This window comes from Sus scrofa, chromosome X (assembly GCF_054392235.1).
Source record: "Sus scrofa isolate SSC_HxYL_T2T_F1_AM1 chromosome X, Sscrofa_HxYL_maternal_Yorkshire_Landrace_v2.0, whole genome shotgun sequence".
NCBI lineage: Eukaryota > Metazoa > Chordata > Mammalia > Artiodactyla > Suidae > Sus > Sus scrofa.
The window spans coordinates 18390327-18403295 of record NC_139401.1 but is presented as its reverse complement, the minus strand read 5'-3'; the positions used below and the strand labels follow the sequence as shown (position 1 = coordinate 18403295).

The window sequence follows — 12969 nt, the reverse complement described above, 5'->3', positions numbered from 1 at the left end:
GTTCCCAGGCTAGGGGTCGGATTGGAGCTGTAGCCGCTGGCCTTCACCGCAGCCACAGCAACACCAGATCTGAGCCGTGTCTGTGACCTACACCACAGCTCACGGCAACGCCGGATCCTTAACCCACTGAGCAAGGCCAGGGATCGAACCTGCAACTTCATGGTTCCTAGTCGGATTTGTTAACCACTGAGCCACGATGTGAACGCCAAGAAATAAACTTTTATGTTACATAAGACACTATTTTAGGCTTTTCTATTAGCTGAATTTAATCCTAACTGATTCAGAGTAATTTAGAACATCCAGGTGCACAGTCTGTTTGATTGAGACACACGCAAGTATGAAGCCTAAAAAAGTTAAGTCTTGGTTGATAAAGCAGATTTGAGAATCATCATGTTCATTCAAGTAAGTAGTTAAGTATTATTGGTGCTGGCAGGGAGAGGGGTGGGCAGCTTACAAATCTTGTTGATACCAGTAAGTGATGGAGATTTTGGTCATGGTCTTAATTGTGCTTGTATAACAGGCAGGCGTAGAAGAGGACCAACAACAGAACCTTTGTAGGTCAGCATTTAAAACAATAATTTTAACACTTGAATCATCTGGGAGAGCTTATTAAAAGGCTGATGCTAGAGTTCCTGTTGTGGCTCAGAAGGTTAAAAATTGACATTGTGTCCATGAGGATGCGGGTTTGATCCTTGGCCTTGTTCAGTGGAATAAGGACCCGGTGTTGTTGCAAGTTGCAGCGTAGGTCACAGTTGTAGCTTGGAACCAGTGTTTGCCGTAGCTATGGCGTAGGCCTCAGCCGTAGCTCCGAGTTCCCTATGGGAAGTTCCTTAGTCCAGGAACTTCCATATGCCACAGGTGCAGTGGTAAAAAGAAGGAAAAAAAAAAGCTGATGCCCTGATACTCATATTTAGGGGTTCTAAATCAGTAGGTCCAGAGTGGGGCTCCAGTGTTTCTGTTGTACATGGTTTGAGGCACAAACTTTGAGGAACACAGAATAAGAGATGGGTAGATGATAAATTCAATTTATGACACTGAGAAAAAAGTATGTATAAATGTAGGAGAGTCACTAGGTTGAGTCTCTCAACAACAGGAGAGGAAAGATTTTAAGCAGTAAGTATTCAGCACAATCAAATGCAGCATAAAAGTTAAGAGGAAGAGCTCATTAATGGTCTTTTAAGTAAAAGCATGGTTGCTGGACTTTGAAAAAGCAGATTTAGAGAGTTGAGTAAATAGGAGATGAAAAGTGTATTTTAAAAATAATGCTTCGCCAATGTGTTCTGACATCTGCCTTTTCTGTCCTTTAACATTGGGCAGTTCACACCAGTTAAAGTGAGGTTTACAACCTTTACCTCGATTTATGTCCCTTTACCTGCCACCATTTATAATATAATTGTCTTAAAGATTTTTGTCTACATTCATTGAGAGTGACATTAGACAGTGTGATAATTTTTATTTTTTTATTTTTTTGTCTTTTTGATTTTTTCTAGGGCTGCACCCATGGCATATGGAGGTTCCCAGGCTAGGGGTCTAATTGCAATTGCAGCTGCCTGCCTGCAGTAATGCTGGATCCTAGCTGCATCTGTGACCCGCGCCACAGCTTATGGCAACGCTGGATCCTTAACCCACTGAGCGAGGCCAGGGATCGAACCCACAATCATTTATTCCCTTCATGGTTCCTAGTTGGATTCGTTTCGGCTGCGCCAGGACGGGGAACTCCGACAGTGTGATAATTTTTGCTTCAACCATAAAATGTAATTTAGAAAGCTCAAGAAGAGAAGGAAAGTCTGTTGTATTTACCCACAGTTTTTTGTCCTTTCAGTTGTTCTTTATTCTTTCCTGATTTTCAAATGCTCCTCCTTTTTTTCATGTTTTTTCTGTTTAGAGAATCCTTTTAGTCATTCTTTGAGGGTACGTCGGCTGGCAACAAATTTCGTTTTCCTTCATTCAAAAATGTCTTTGTTTTCCCTTCATTCTTGAAGGGTGATTGCTGGATATAGAATTCCAGGTTGGCATTCGTTTTCATTCAGCACTTAGAAAATGTTGTGCAACTTCCTTCTGGCTTCCATGGTTTCTGACTAGAAATTTGTTTTTCCCCTGTGGGTTCCATTATGATTATGGCTCTGTTTTTCCTTGTAGTTCTTCCAGTGTTTACTTTATGAGATAATCTGTTTTGTGGCTACATTATTAGGTGTGTACAAATTTTGAACTCTTGTAACTAACTTCCCAGTCAATTGACTCTTCTGTAGTAATGCTCTTTATGGTTTTTTTTTTTTTTTTTAACCTTAAAGTCTTCTTTATTTTGTATTAATGTAGTTATAACAGCTTTTGTTGGGTTGGTGTTCTTGTTCTCTCTCTCTCCTCCCCATCCCTCTTTCTAATGTTCAACCTTTATCTATCCTGATCTAAAAAGAGACATTTCTTGCAAATAGTTGAATTTGATTTTTTGGCCAGTTGGCCAGTCTTTCTTTTAACTTCAGCTTTTAATCCATTTATTGTAATCCCTCTTCTTGTTTGGAAGTTTTGCACTATATATTCTGTACTTTGTTATTTTAAAAGATTTTTTTGGCCACTTTTATGTGTGTGGAAGTTCCTAGGCCAAGGAGTTGCTGTGACAGCTGCTGTGACAACATCAGATCCTTAACCGCTAGGCCACTGGGGAACTCTGTTTTTTTAATAACCTAGGAATTTTAAAATGCTTTCTTAAAGGAAGTCTGAAATTAATCAATATCTTTATTCTGCACTAAAACAATAAAGGAACTTAGAATACTCATTTATTCTCTTCAAATTCATGTTATTACTATTATATATTGCAACTTTATATTTTTGTAATCCTATAAAATATTATTAAGTAGTCAATATTTGTTGGGATTCACTAACATATTCAACATGTTCTTTGCTCTTTATTACTTCTTAGTATCTCAAGGTATAATCTGAGATTAATTTCATCTGGGATTAATTTTCTTCTACCTGAGGTAGATCCTTCAGAAGTTCTGTTAGTGAGGATCTCAGTAGCATGTTTTCTCAGTTTATGCTTATCTTAATATGTCATTATTTTAACTCCTTCCTTGAAAGACATTCTCTGGGTGTAGAATTCTAGGTTGACAGCTATTTTCTTTCAGCACATTGAAGATACCATTCTTTTGCCTTTTTGATTTTCATTGCTATTGGGAATTTAGCCATCACACTATTTTTTTCTCTGATTGTAACTTGTCATTTTTTTTCTCTAGCTACTTTAATATTTTCATATCAACTTTGCTGTTTTGCATTTTCATTCTGGTACTTCTAGGTGTGGGTGTCGAATATTGGCAAAACCACATATATGCAAATGATGGGTTGTTTACTTTCATTGTGAAAATTTTTTAAATATTTGATATAATTTAACGGTTGTATCATTATTCAGGATTTCAAATGGCGCAAATAATTTGATGTTGTAAAGCATTTTTTAACGACTACTTTTTTTTTAGGGCTGCACCTGTGGCATATGGAAGTTCCCAGGCGAGGGACTGAATCAGAGCTCCAGCTGCTGGCCTACATCACAGCCACAGCAACGGCAGATCTGAGCCATATCTGTAACCTATGTTGCAGCTCATGGCAATGCCAGATCCTTTGATATTTTATCGAACCTACATCCTCATGGACACTTCGTAGGATTCTTAACCTGCTGAGTCGTAAGGGAACTCCCAACTGTATTTCAATTTTTAAAAAGTACAAAACCAAAATTTAAAAAAGTAGTCGTAAAGAGTTCCTGTTGTGGCTCAGTGGGATTAAAACTTGCCTAGTATCCATGAGGATGTAGGTTTGATCCTTGGCCTTGCTTAGTGGGTTAAGAATTGGGGGTTGCCACAAGCTGCAGCGTAGGCTAGCAGCTTCAGCTCCAATTTGACCCATAGCCTGGGAACCTCCATATGCAGATGAGCCCTAAAAAGAAAATTTTTAAGTATAGTTGATTTACAATATTGTGTTTGTTTCAGGTGTACAGCAAAGTGATTCAGCATATATATATATAATATATATACATGTATATTATATATATATAATATATATACATGTATATTATATATATATAATATATATACATATATATTATACACACATATATATGTATATACAATATATTATATAATATATATGTATATATGATATATAATATATTGTATATACACATATATTTTATATATATGTATTTCCCTTTATAGGTTACTACAAGATACTGAATATAGTTCCCTGTGCTATACAGTAAATCCTTCTTTCTTAGCTGTTTCATGTATAGAGTAGTTTATATCTGTTAATCCCATACTCCCAATGTATCTCTCCCCTTCTTTCGTAGCCGTAAGGTTGTTCTCTATGTCTGAGTCTGTTTCTACTTTGTATACAGATTGATTTGTATTATTTTTTAGATTCCATATATAAGTGATATATAATATTTGTCTTTATCTGACTTATTACACTTAGTATGTTGTTCTCTGTGTCTATCCATGTTGTTAAAAATGGCAGTGTTACATTCTTTTTAATGACTAATATCCCTCTGTGTGTGTGTGTGTGTGTGTGTGTGTGTGTGTTTTGGGGGGATGGGCTGCACCTGAGCAACATGGAAGTTCCTAGGCTAGGTGTTGAATCAGAGCTACAGCTGACAGCTTACACCACAGCCACAGCAATGCAGGATCTGAGCCGTGTCTCCTACGTACACCATAGCTCATGGCAATGCCAGATCCTTAACCCACTGAGCGAGGCCAGGGATTGAACCTGCATCCTCATGGATACTAGTCGGATTTGTTTCTGCTACATCACAACAGCAACTCCCACACTACATCTTCTTAAACACATTGTCTATTGATGGCCACTTAGATTGTTTCCATGTCTTGACTCTTCGAAGTAGTGCTGCTTAGGAACATGGAGATGCATGCATCTTTTTGAATTAGAATTTTCACTTTTTCCAGGTATCTGCCCAAGAGTGGGATTGCAGGATCATATGGTAGCTCTATTTTTAGTTTTTTTTTGGTCTTTTTAAGGCTGTACCTATGATATATGGAAGTTCCCAGGCTAGGGGTCGAATCAGAGCTGCAGCTACAGGTCTATGCCACAACCACAGCAACGCCAGATCCTCAACCCACTGAACAAGGCCAGGGATCGAACCCGAGTCCTTGTGGATACTAGTCGGGTTCTTAACCCACTGAGCCACAATAGGAACTCCTAATTTTTAGTATTTTAAGTAACCTCCATACTATTTTCCATAGTGGCCGTGTCAATGTACATTCCCACCAACAGTACAGGAGGGTTCCCTATTCTCCATACCCTCTCTAGCATTTGTTATTTGTAGACTTTTTGATGATGGCTAGTCTAACCAGTGTAAAGTGATACCTCATAGTGGTTTTAATTGTCATTTCTCTAATAATGAGCAATATTGTGCATCTTTTTATTATATTTTAGTCTTTTTTTTTTTTTTTTTTTTATGATCACACCCATGGTATATGGCTGTTCCCAGGCTAGGGATCGAATCAGAGCTGCAGCTGCTGGTCTATGCCATAGCCATAGCAACACCAGGTCCGAGCTGAGCCATGTCTGCAACCTACACACAGCTTACGGCAGCACCAGATCCTTAACGCACTGAGCAGGGCCAGAGGTCGAACCTGCATCCTCATTGGATACTAGGATTCAGTACTGCTGAGCCACCATAGGAACTCCAGTATTGAGCATCTTTTCATGTGCCTCTTGGCCATCTGTATGTCTTCTTTAGAGAAATGTCTATTTAGGTGTTTTGCCCATTTTTTAGATTGGATTATTTATTTTTTTGATGTTGAGCTATATGAGTTCTTTTTATGCTTTGGTTATTAACCCCTTATTGATCACATCATTTGCAAATATTTTCTCCCATTCTGTGAGTTTCCTTTTGTTTTGTTTATGGTTTTCTTTGCTTTACAAAAGCTTATAAGTTTGGTTGGGTCCCATTTGTTTATTTTTGCTTTTATTTATTTTTCCTTGGAAGACTGATATAAGAAAATACTGCTATAATTTATGTCTAAGAATGTTTAGCCTGTGTTCTCTTCTAGGAGTTTATGGCATCTTATATTTAGGTCTTTATACCATTTTGAGGTTATTTTTGCATATTGTGTGAGGGAATATTCTGAATTCATTGATTTACATGTAGCTGTCCAGCTTTCCTGACACTGCTTGTTAAAAAATTTTACTGAAGTATAGTTGACTTACAAAGTTTTATTAGTTTCAGATGTACAACACAGTGAATTGGCTATGTATATATTTCCATTCTTTTTTCCCATGTAGGTCATTACAAGCTATTGAGTAGATTTCCCTGAGCTATAGAGTAGGTTCCTGTTAATCATATACCCTATACAGTAGTGTGTAAATATTACTCCCATCCTCCCAATTCCTCCCCGCCTCCATGGTTTCCCCTGTGGTAACCACCAGTACTGCTTGTTGAAGAGACTATCTTTTCTCCACTCTATATTCTTGCCTCCTTTGTCGCAGATTAATTGACCATAGATGTGTAGGTTTAATTCTGAGCTCTTTATTCTGTTCCATTGATCTGTATGTCTGAATTTGTGACAATATCATGTTGTTTTGATTGCTGTATCTTTGTAGTATCACTTATGAGTATGTTTTGAATATATGTAATCCAACCCATGCTAAGGTAGAATTTGGAAGCAGTAGAGTAGAAACAAAGATGTGCCCACTGGTACCACATTCTCATTTGTAAAGATTCACAGAAGTCCCCAGAAGAACTTTAGGATTCTGGGGAAAGTGTGATTTTTTTTTTTTTTTTTTTTTTTAGTTGATACTTTCGAAGACATTGCATACATGATTCATTTTGATTTGTTTCAAACACTTGTTATTTACAGATAGATTAATAAGGTTAGTACTATACTTCCTAACACAGAGTGAAATACTCTTTTTCTTTTTTTTTTTTTTTTTTTTTTTTTTGTCTTTTTGCCATTTCTTGGGCCGCTCCTGCGGCATATGGAGGTTCCCAGGCTAGGGGTCGAATTGGAGCTGTAGCCACTGGCCTACGCCAGAGCCATAGCAACTCTTGATACGAGCCATGTCTGCAACCTACACCACAGCTCACAGCAACGCTGGATCGTTAACCCACTGAGCAAGGCCAGGGATCAAACCTGTAACCTCATGGTTCCTAGTCAGATTCGTTAACCACTGCGCCACGACGGGAACTCCGAAATACTCCTTTTGAGTAAAGAAAATATTTGCTACAGCCAATATATCATTCATTAAATGGCAGCTAGCTATAAAAATATCATTTCTTACATATAATGTCATATATTCTTGAAAGCCAAATATTTTTAAATTATTTTTTATTTTTTAATATTATGTTTTTCTAATTGGAAAAGTAATAAATGTTGAAAACAAAAAGTTGAGAAAAGCATGCATAGATAACATGACAGTTTTATCTCTATTTGTTTTCATAGTGCCTTTTTTCTTTTTGTTTTATATGTATATACTTTTAGAACATGCACACGGCCAAATCAGTAGAAAAATCTTAAGTCATAGACCAATTTAGAAGAATGAGAATATTCCTATTTACTAAGAAAGAAAACTCTCCAAGATGTGTTAATCGAAAAAAAAAAATCCCCTCAATACATAATAATATAATGCCATAGAGTTAAAATAAAACAAGTGTATATTTTTATATGTAATTGTAGATATATGTATGTAAATACATAGAAAAGATCTGAAAAGCTATATAGTGTATCAAATCTATAATAATGATAATTTCTGAAAAGTGCAGGGTGATAAAGGAAGTGGTAATAGGGACTTTGGCTTTTATTTGTGGCCTTTAAAAAAACAAGAATGTATTGGTATGTTACATTTGTGTCTTTAAATTAATTAAGTTTACGTACTTTTTTCATATCTTGTGACTGCATTCCCATGTGAAATATATTCCTACAAATTCAATTTTATTTCTGTTTTGTACTCCATCATATGACTATACCACAGTTTATTTAAACAAACTTTTATTTTGTTTGACATTTAGAATGTTTCCATATTTATGTTATTAAACTAGATGATGTAAAGAATACATCTTTTGGAGTTCCTTTTGTGGCTCAGGAATAACGAACCCGACTAGTATCCATGAAGATGGAGGTTTGATCCCTGGCCTTGCTCAGTGGGTTGAGGATCTGGTATTGCCGTGAACTGTGGTGTAGGTCAAAGACATACATAGCTTGGAACTGGCCTGGCTGTGGCTGTGGTGTAGGCTGGCAGCTGTAGCTTAGATTCGACTCCTAGCTTGGGAACTTCCATATGCTGCTGGCGTGGCCCTAAAAAGACAAACAGACAAACAAAAGAATATATCTTTGCATATTTCTCTAATTATTTACATAAAATAAGTTTGTCAAGTTGAGGTTATGTTTCTGAGGCTCACAAATTGTCATTCAGAAAGGTATACTCATTCTGCTCCCCTCAGAGGAGTGTGAAAATGTTTTTTTCCTTCTCTAGTCAACTTTGAGCATTACCTTCTTATTTTTGCTAATTAAAAAATTTTTTTTAATATTCATTTTTTAAATTACTAGGGAGCTCCCCTGGAGGCCGCCATTTTAGATTACTAGAGGTTGAATCTTTTTCTTTCCAAGTATTTGCCCATTAATGTTCCTGTATCATTTTTCTGCTAATTACATTTTTTTGTTAGAGTGTTCCTTGCCGTGTTGATTTGAGTGCTTCATTCATTGCACATATCAGCCCTTTGTCATGAATGGAAAAACTTTTTCTTAGTCATTTGCTTTCTAATGTTATTTTATGGTATTTTTAGAAAATGTACAGAAATATTAAATTTATTGACTTGAATATTAATTTAAGTCCTTAGAGTTAAATAATTTCAAAAGGCACAAGTAATATTAAAGTGAATTTCATAGATTTTAAAAAAATTATATTGGTTTTGTTCATTTTGTATGTTTCTTAAACACGTTGAAAATGTTTGTTTTTCAACCTTTAGTTGCTTTTCCAATTTTTTTTTTAGGATATAGCACTCAAAACCTTTTAAAATAATTATTGACTAAAGATAATTCACTTGCATAGTTTCATAAAGAAATATAGTGAGGCGTCCATGAATGTTACTTTATTTGACTTTACATTAAAAACCTTATGTAAGCTTTACTAGTTTTCTTTGCAAGAATTGTAATAAAGTTTAACTTACTGTAAAATTTTTCCTAACAATTCCCCTCCAGTGCTACTACTTCAGTAATCAGAAATAGCCAGGTTCTTAATCAGGCTTACCACTGATAGAAAAATCCATTGAAAAACATACCTTCAGTAGAAAATTCAGCCAGCTCTCTGGGTTTTTTACTCTTGTTTATTTTGGTTTTTCTCTCTTGGCTCTCGTTAATGACTCTACAGTCTTTCAAAGCCCTTTACTTCTGGTTGGTGCTGTCACAGCTCATCAGATTTATTCTGGAGACCTGTACATGGTGTCTGGTGAGAAAGAGGAAAGACATATGTGTGCTGCTGTGTCCTTGGCAACTTAAGGTTGAGTCAAGTAAACTAAAACAAGGTCCATTGTATATTTTCTTCTTGTAGAATTTATTTGATCTTGCTGTTCTCTGTTTTCAATTTGTCCCCCATCTTTTGTATTTTATATCTTAGTTCTCTATAAATAAATGATAAGAAATTTAGGAATGTCCTGTAAACTACTGATTTCTTCTCATATTGTCCTTCTTTTTTCTTGGGCATATACATACAATTATAGGCATTTAACTGTATTTTCCACGGCATATGGAAGTTCCCAGGCAGGGGGCCTATACCACAGCCGCAGCCAGGCCAGATCCGAGCCGTATCTGCGATCTATACCACAGCTCACAGCAATGCTGGATCCTTAACCCACTGAGTGAGGGCCAGGGTTCGAACCCCTGTCATGGATCCTAGGTGGTTCGTTACTGCTGAGCCACAATGACAACTCCAGCCAGTCATTTTATTAAAGTCCAAATATTTAATACATGAAGGAGCAAGACCTGGAGTCTAGCAACTTGGAATTGGAACTAGGATAATTGTTACTTTAAAGGCCGTGTGTGATTTAAAAAAAATTTTTTTTTCTTTCCCTCTCTTTATTTGGGAAAATGTGTGATCAAATAGGTTACTACTTTGTTTTATGAACACAATGATGTAGGTCTTTAGTCTTCTGAGAAGTTGAAGAAATTCAAAAGCAGAGGATTCTTTAAAAAAATTTGACCCAATATAATTTTTTTCTAATATTGTGAGATTCAAAGTTTTTTGTTTTGTTTGTCTTATAAATTGCTACATTATAAACCATTCTACCTGGGTTTGAAGGTACTTAAATACTTTTAAAATTAACCATGTAAATTAAACTTCAAATTTATTTAATTTCTAAAACATTAGCAAATTAGGTTTATTTATCTTAACTTAAGAATTATGCATCATTGATAATAAATTAATAATCCACACTGGTGTGAAGTGTCATCTTGTAGTCTGATTCTTTAGGCATTTGTGACCATATAGACCAGGAAAGAGGGCAGCAAGCTTCCAGATGCTTTGAGTATAAGGTTGCAGGATCCCAGGGGTTTAGAGGAATGCCTCTGGTCCAAAGGGAAATAGGAGGAGGGGAAAACCTAGAGTCGAAAAGGTGTAGCCAAGCATTCCTGCCTAATGGCACCATATCCTGTCAGTGATCATTTTAAGTCTTTTCTTGATAAAAACCCTTTAGTTTATTTGAGCCCCCCACCCCCTTCCTCTCATGGGAACAGCTTTAATTACCAAGTAAAACTCAATGGTAACATGACATTTCCTTCACAACTTTGTAAAACATTTCTGATAATGAGTAATTGATAGAGCATATTAGATTTTCTTTGTTGGTATTTCAGATATAAATTGTATGAATAGGAACTTTATCCTTAAGATTAAAGTGAAAAATAGATTTTAAATACAGTTATCTTGGGCACTCTTAGCTCCTTCTTTGAATGCTGGTTTATATTTTACTTATTATTATTATTTTTTTATGGTTGGCATGTGGAAATTCTGGGGCCAGGGATTGAATCATAGCCACAGTTGTGGCCTGAGCCCATGCCACAGCTGTGGCAGTGCTGGATCTTTTAACTGCTGTGCTCATAGGGTGGTACAGCCTGCCCCACCTCAGGGGACCCAAGCCACTGCAGTTGAATTCTTAACCCACTGTGCAACAGTGGGAACTCCAAATGCTGATTTATTTTATGTTGTGTGTGCACACAGCTATGTATGTTTTAGTTTTTAATTAAAAATTTAAGGGAGTGGATTTTTTAATCTAAACTTTTGATCTTTAAAAAAAATGTAGTCGTTTTGTATCGTAGTCTTATTTTGCGGCATGTAACATTTCCCTTGTGGAATGTTTCAAAGTTAGTCTTTTGAGAAGTATTTCAAAGCTTTCAGTGAGCAAACAAGTAGCTCTGCTCACCACTCCCACCTCATTCTCATTTAAAAAAAGAAGAAGAAGAAGAAGAAATTATGGCTACTTTTGCTCTTTGTTCCGATAACCAGAGGAGTATGTGATTTCTATAACTTGTGCCTCTCTCTAAATTTTAAAATTAAGATTTTACAGTTTTTCGGACATATCTTCACCAACTTTTCCCCTCTTTTTATATGACTGTGTGTTCGGTAAACATAAAGTAGCACTTTTCCTTTCTCTATGTTAGGGATAAGTGAGAAGTAGCAGAGGTGCTTAAAACTAAGGCTGTGAAAAATTCAAGGTATATCAGTCCTGTTGGCTTCTATTGAATAACCACTCAAGTATTTGTTTAGATTTTTGCCCTTAATGTAGTTAATAATAAAATACAGACTAATATGCTTAGTATATTTAGTACTTTTCCTGTTTGATGTAAATGAAATTTTTAGGAATCCTATCTACCTAGAGTATTCACTCAAAAGCCAAGAAATCTTAAACAGCTGATATTTTTTTTTCATATGAATAGCTTGGAAGACATGTTTGGATTGTGCAAATGAGGCAGCTATTATGATGCAAAGAAGAAGAAAAAAAAAATGACCTTTCTCTGTTTTAAGCATTTCAGCTAAGTACTGTAGTAACTGCAAGCAGAGCCTAGAGCTTATTTCTGTTCTATGATATATTTTAATAAGTTCTCTTGAGACTATTAAAATGTCTTGGTTTTTAGGACATGTGGTGCAGCAGGAATAACTTTGTCTATAGATGCAGTGGGTTGGCAGTTAGATTTTGCATGTCTTCTCGTTTCTTTCCAGATTCTCTGACCCAGGGTAACCTTTAGTTCTTCTCTGAAGGCAGGAGTAAAGGAAGTTTGAGCAGGTGACTGATGATCACTGTCTCTACAGCCCACAGACAATATGCGAATTACTTTAGCAGTCCTTAGTCCCCTCCTCCCACACACTCCCCCCCCCCCCACCAACTAATGCAAATAGCTTCATCCCCATTTGCTAGAAATTCAGGCTTGCTCGGGCAACATGGGCTTTGTTGTTAACTCGCTTCCTCCAGAAAGGCAGTTTTATTCCTGATAAAGGAGAAAGGCTATCAAGTGGAACCTAAATCACCCTCATGGTAAATACAGCAACAAATTGTTTCTCTGGAATATTTCTAAAGGTAGGAGTAACCCCAAAAGTTTCTTTATATTGCAGTTGAAGTATGGTTAAAGAAACTCATTGTCTGCTTTGTTAGCTTTTGTATACTAAATATCCCAGCCGTTTCTGTTATCTCAAAAAAAAAAAAAAAAACCCTCTATTTTGTTCTAAATATTACTTGCTGAAGTTGCTGGTGTTCTTATTTTATTAGTAGCTTCTAAAAATTGTTTTATGGTACAAGGGAAAAGTCAGATTTTGGTCATTTCCACCATGAAAATGGTTTAAAATAAAAAAGGAACGACCTTATTTATTGTAAGTCAAACTTGATCATTTAATTCTCCAGTTTGTAATGAAAAGTTGCCAGATATTTTTCTATAGCTTTGAGGAATATGATGACTTTTCACTGGTATTACATGAGACTTATTAAAAGGA

At 36.1% G+C, this 12969-nt stretch overlaps 1 protein-coding gene across 11 annotated transcripts in view; it reads left to right on the top strand.

Moving 5' to 3' along the window:
* Positions 1-12969, top strand: part of SCML2 (Scm polycomb group protein like 2) — a 105810-nt gene that overhangs the window by 57957 nt on the left and 34884 nt on the right. The window contains exon 1 of one of the 11 annotated variants that reach the window (XM_085008657.1): positions 12396-12559. The exons of the other annotated variants lie outside the window; for them this stretch is intronic. The gene's annotated coding sequence lies outside the window, so the exon portion shown is untranslated. Of the gene's footprint in view, positions 1-12395; positions 12560-12969 lie in introns of those variants that run through there. 11 annotated transcript variants of the gene reach the window in all.